At 51.2% G+C, this 6,000-nt stretch overlaps 1 protein-coding gene across 3 annotated transcripts in view; it reads right to left on the reverse strand.

Moving 5' to 3' along the window:
• RAI2 (retinoic acid induced 2) overlaps positions 1-3,278 on the reverse strand; it is a 61,491-nt gene extending 58,213 nt beyond the window's left edge. The window contains exon 1 of one of the 3 annotated variants that reach the window (XM_034949892.3): positions 2,913-3,278. The gene's annotated coding sequence lies outside the window, so the exon portion shown is untranslated. Of the gene's footprint in view, positions 1-2,323; positions 2,721-2,912 lie in introns of those variants that run through there. The other 2 variants (XM_034949891.3, XM_003819535.4) reach the window with 2 other exon arrangements.
• Positions 3,279-6,000: the final 2,722 nt, after the last annotated feature.

Consider the following 6,000-nt stretch of genomic DNA (forward strand, 5'->3'; position numbering starts at 1 on the left):
AGACCTGGAGCAGGGGAATAGGGACATGTTGCCCCTTTAAATCATAACCACCAAAGTCTGAAATCAGATACACAACTGGAAATTTATCTGAGCCTCAGATTCCTTATCTGTAAAATAATTCTTCCATCACAGGGTGGCTGAGAAGGTTTACCACATGTGAAGTGCCTAGCAGACAGAGGCCAACAATACATGTTAGTTCCCTTCCCAATTTATTTCCCTCCACTACCATCCTCTCCAAAATTCTAAGCTTAGGGGAGAAGCCAGAGAACAGACGTTTCCTATTTTCTTATCATAAATTTGGAGCACGCTGTGCAGGGCTTTCTGCACATCCAGAGTATCTCCATTCTGGGTCAATGGATTTGGGAGGCCAGTCCTATCCTCAGCTTCTGGGTCATTACAGCTAGAGCACTCCCAGCAACAGCTCCTCACACACCTTCCAGTCTTTGATTTTTCTTTCTTGTAGTTCAGATGGTCCTGTTTCAGGGACTCTGTATTCTGGATACAAGATTTTGAAATGTGTCTTACAGTTCTTCCCCAGCTGCCCACCAAACCGAGTTCTCACCCCAGCGATCGGCATCGCTTGGAAAACTGTCTTTTCATTTGTTCCTCAGATGAACAGGTTTTCCTGGGCAAAACATCACCACTGGAGGTCTTGGCTTTTTTTCATCATAAAGGAACCCCCTCGGGTGGCTGAATGGTCCCCTGGGCTGGTGCCAAAGTAGTCACTACCCCCAAGTTCCAGTCTGACTTGGTTCACAGTGCCTGGGCTGCCCTGGGGATGCCTCTAGTGGGCAACTGTCAGGACGAGAAGCGAGTGCCCATTTGAAGGAGACTGTGTGTATGTGGGGGTGTGGGGGCAGGTGGCTTCTCTGGGCTTGTAAGAGGCAGAGAAACTGGGATGCCACCATCTTACAATTCTCTGCCTTCCAGCCCACCCCTGGCTTCTCATGTTCCCGTTTGAGAAGAAAACTAGCCTCCATACTGTCCCCTTCCGTATTGTCCCCCTCCCACCTTGCCACCCCTCTACTGTAACAAAGGCATGTCCACACCACATTTTCAAAGTTGTCACAAGTCTCTCGGTCCACCAACAACCAATTCTGATGACTCCAAAGGAGCAAGAGAGACATCCAGAAAACGGTGGGAAAGATTCCCTGGGAAAAGCACAGAAAACCTTGCCTGATGCATGCAAGGCTAGGAATTGTTTTCTCCCTGCTGGCTGCTTTTCTCTCTGTTCTAAAGAGAAGCTTCCAAGAATCAGTTAAATAAAGGGATCACACCAGAGGATGCGAGATAATGCTAAACCAACAAAAACAAAGACCCAAATGAAACAGACAGAGCCATGAGAATAAGCGGTTATCAAAACTTTGTTTGGCCATATCTATTTATCATCGCTGCACACCCGGGCTCTGCGGAATATCATTCTGTTGATGTCACTTATCCTCAGCAAAATATTTACACATCCTTAAAAACGCCAGATGAGGGGGGCCGGCCCGCGCACTGCCGCAAGCCGCCCCTCAAACCCCATTGCTGGGTTCTGAACAGCCCACGACATAGGGGCACGACGGTGGGTGGCACCAGCGGGCACAGGTGAGAGCTACCAACAGTTCCAGGAACACAGTCACCCAGACGCTGCGCCGTGCCCTCCCCACCTCTCCCCTACCTGACTCTGCAAGCAGCAGCCACATACCCGATATGGTGTCGGCGCCTCCTTGTCCTCCTCTCCTGCCTTTTTCATTGATTAAGTTCTCAAACCATTGTTAAAGCTGGGTTGCTTTTTCCTTGGAAAACTGGGCTAAATTCATTAAGCTTCCCTCTGCCACAAAAGGAATATTCATAAAAGTTTGGCAGGCAGAAAGGGAGACTGAGTGAGTGCCATGGTGTGGGTAACAACCCGCTCCTCCAAAGCCACCTTCTTCTTCCGTGCCCCATCCCTCTCTCCATCCATCCGTTGTGCCCCAAACCTACTCCAGGGACTTCTGATAGGGAAACACAAAGCAGCAGCTGTTTGGCAACATTTCTACCCCTCGCCAGCAACTGTGGTGGGATGCCATTTCCCCACCCAGGCGGAGCTTATCCTGAACAATAGTCGGGCTTTAAATGGCAAACAAGCAAACACACAGAGCACAACCCCAACCCCGAAAAAGCCACCGCGGAGAGAAGCAATAACTCCCTCCGCAGCAAAAGGCGCCACTGAAACGCACGCAAAAATGCAGCGAGAACGTTGCTCGGTGCCTAACATGGCAGAAAGCCCGAGCTGGTGCGGCCACCCCGGGGCTGGGCATTGGGGGGCACCGGGGCTCCCGGGGCGCCGACGCACACTCACCCGGCTCCGGGGGGGATGCGGGGCTGGCCGCGCGTCACAAAGAGGAGCCCGGCGCAATCTGGCAAAACCCAACTTTCCACCAGGCTCGCCAGGGCCGCCAGATACGTCAACAGAATCCATCTTTCGAAGGGCCTGGAAGGCGCCGGGTTTTCCGGGCCGGGGCAGAACGGCAGATCCGGAGACTGCCCGGTGCGGTGCCTGGGCGCAGAGTCCGCCGTGCACCGCCCTCTGCGCCCGGTGCCAGTGCGGGCGGCGGCCCGAAACCCACTTCGGGGCCCCCGCCCCGCCGGCCGGCGCCGCCTCCCCGGCAGTCCCCGGCCCCGCCGGCCAGTGCGCGGCGCCGGGAACGGGAGCGGGGCCCCGGCGCGCCACACGGGCGGCGGCCTCGGCCCGCGTCCCCGCCCCCGCCCGGCCCTCCCAGCCGGCCCCGGCCTCCGGGCGCCGTCCTGCCCCCGGGAGCAGGCCCCTCCCCGGGCGCCGGGCCCCGCCAGGCGCGCCCAGCCCGGCGCGCCCCCTGCGTCCCGGTGGCAGCTCCGCGCGGGGAGGGCGGGGGTGACCCCGGCCCGCACGGGGGCGCCGCGGCCACTACCTCGCAATCGCGGCCGCCGCCTCCAGGAAGCCGCGGGGTGGTCGAGTGTGCGGGAACTCTCCGGTCTGGCCTCGCCGCCGGCCGCCTGAAGGGGGTGCGCCGCGGTGGGAGCCGCCGTCGCCGCTGTCACCGAGTCGCTGTCGCCGCCGCCGCTGCTGGTTGTGCGTGAGCGTGTGTGCGCCTGTGTCCTGGCGAGTGTGTGTCTGCGTGCGGCGCCCGGCCTTTACTATATACACCAAGGGGTGGGAGGAGGCGGGGAAGGGGAGGGCTTGGGGGAGGCGGCGGAGGAGGGGGAGCAGGAGGGGGGCGAAAGGGTACCCGAGGAGGCGGCGGCGGAGGAGGGACAGGTGATCTCGCCCACGGGGAGGGCGTGGCCGTGGGCGGCGCGGGGTGCCAGGAGGAAGGGGTGTCGGGGCGGGGAGGGGGACCTTGGGGGGAGCGCCGGGGGAGGGCCGGAGGAGCGGGGACCCTACTGCCTCCCGGCGGGCTGGGGACCATTCCAGACCCCAGGATGGAGAAGAGCGAGGAACAGAGCCCAGAAGGGAGGAAGTGGCTGGCTGATGGAAGTGGGGGAGGTGGGAAGGGCTCAGCGATCACCCGAAAATGCCAATTGTGATACCGGTGGAAGATGCTTCTCACAAGGTGGGAGATTAGGAAAGATCAAATTAGTCCACCTACGTAATGTAATTTCCATCCAAGAGGTGATTCATGTATCAATCTAACCTTTATTAAGCGCCTAGTGTTCTTTGCCCAGATACTGGGCAAAGAACTGGAGTTACAGGGACGGTGACTGTATGATTGCTGACCAGTAAATAAGTAGTAGGTGTCAGTTGTACTATTGATCATTTTAAAACTGAAAACAATAAATCCTTAGAATTCTTGAGACAGCCAAGGAAGCAACCAAATTGGTTTAATGATTCTCCAAAGATGTAAAGATTTTTTTCTATTAATCAAAACAGGATGAAGATATTTGAGAGAGAATAGCAGAGCAGAAATTATTTAATCAGAGCAGAGAACAAAATGAATCTAGTTGTTCTTGGTAGTCTCGAGCCCCCTGAAGTTCCAATACTGTGTGTATTAAACATGACTTTCCTCTTATCAAATCTGAGTTTTATAACACAGTTTATAATTAGTATGGGAGCCTGAACTTGTGTTTGAAAGGCTGTATTCTAACTATGTTGTGTTGCAAGCATAAGGTGGTAGTAACTGAGGCTGAATGATGTCTGTCTTGAGCACTTTTGCCTTTGTGGACTCCTTCCTCTGTAGAAAGATATTACAAATTACATTTTACAATTGCATTTGTGTAAAGATGAATATAATAGCATTATATATTAAAACAGTTTCTTCAACCTAAAAATTCATTTTTTCTTCTGATTTTAAAAGAAATTAAAAGATTTATGTGGGTCCCTAAACATGAGCCCCAGGCACTGTGTCTACTATGCCTAAGGGAGAAGTCAGCCCTGGTAGTACCGTTCCTTGATACTGAATTTCCTCTTTTGAAAAAGAAGAGTTAAATTAAGAAGTACCCAGACCACACAGGGGTGGAAAGACACACAGTGCAAGTTTAAGAATTGATAATAATGAATATCAACAGAAAGTGTCAGTTTCTACTTGTTTCAATCAGGTTTTGGGGGGTTTAAAATCAGCCCCAACTAATTAATGATACCTGTGGAAATATTTATGAATGTGTCTTCAATCATTTCAGCAACCAAAGACTTCCTCTATAGATCTCATAACTGTTCTAAGTTCTTGGATAAGGTATGTGAGGTCTCGGTTGCCAAGACCTAGCCTGAATCCAACTAAAGACACAGCTGGGCAATTATAATTGGGCAAGTTCATGGATGAAAGATCCATAAAGGTTTTGTGTGTGTTGAGGGGGTATGTGTGTATAAGGTAGGGATTGATATCCTGGAAGGCAATTACTAGCCTATTTCTTTTGTTGGCCTCATCACAACCCTGGGTTAATGTTTGATCCTCACTGGCAGTTGTGATTCATATTTGCTGCCCTTTGAGGTGCTTATGTTTTCAGGAAAGATTATATTGATTCAGATTAATGCAGAAGAAATAGGCTTCATGGCCCCCATTCCCAAATAAACATACAGTGGCACCCTTCTGCCTTTTCATCCTGGCTGCCCTTGCAAAGGGAAGGAAAAAAGGTTCATAAAGGGTAGGTCTGGATTTGTGTGTGCGTGTGGGGTGGTGCTTTGGGACAGAAATAGGACATTAATGTGGAATAATTTTGTTCATACAGTTAAAGGGGTGCCTAAGAAAATGGAGGGAAGAAGGAACATGCCGAAACAGCAGGAAAGAACAACCTCAAAATCTTCCAGGATGGGTCAGGGTGATTTTTGAGATCTGTAATTGTAATATTTGGTGATTTTAAATAAGTACCCAAGAAATTTCCCATCCCAGATCTTATTCTTTTTACCCATATCCTGCTTCTCTCATACAGCATCTCCTTATAATCGAGTTTCCACATACTTGCCAGATGAGCGATTTGTTTGTTTATCCAATAAACATCTATTAAGCACCTACTAGCTGCACAGTCACTGAGCTAAGGATGTGGGTTAGAGATATGGTGAATACATGGTTTCTGACCCCAGTATGCTCACAGATTATTAAGAACTGTTAATAATACAATTTGACATTGTGTGGTACATGGTGAGTTATAAAATAGGCTGGGTGAACACCCAAGGAGTGGGCCTATTTCTGCACTGGGAAGGAATAGGGAATGGCATGGGGCAGGGAAGTCAGAAAAGGTTGCCAGAGATGGTGACAGTTGCTGAGTGCTGAGAGACAAACAGAAGTTTCCAAAGTAAACAAAAGGCATTATAAGTGAAGGGAACTGAAGCTGGGATGCAGAACACTATCTAGAGGCTGCAGATTTTTTGTAAGTCCAGAGTAGAGGCTGTGAGGAATAGTAGAGGAGGGGGAAAGGGAAGCTACGGGTCACTTGAAGTCCCTGGTCTGTCCTGTCAAGGAGCTTTTCCTTGCAGTTAGTGAGAACCATTGAAAGGCTTTAAGCAAGGGAATGACAAGGAAAGATTTGGATTGAGGAATTATCACTCTGTTGGTTGGTGTGGTGGGC

Source organism: Pan paniscus, chromosome X (assembly GCF_029289425.2).
Source record: "Pan paniscus chromosome X, NHGRI_mPanPan1-v2.0_pri, whole genome shotgun sequence".
Classification (NCBI taxonomy): Eukaryota; Metazoa; Chordata; class Mammalia; order Primates; family Hominidae; genus Pan; species Pan paniscus.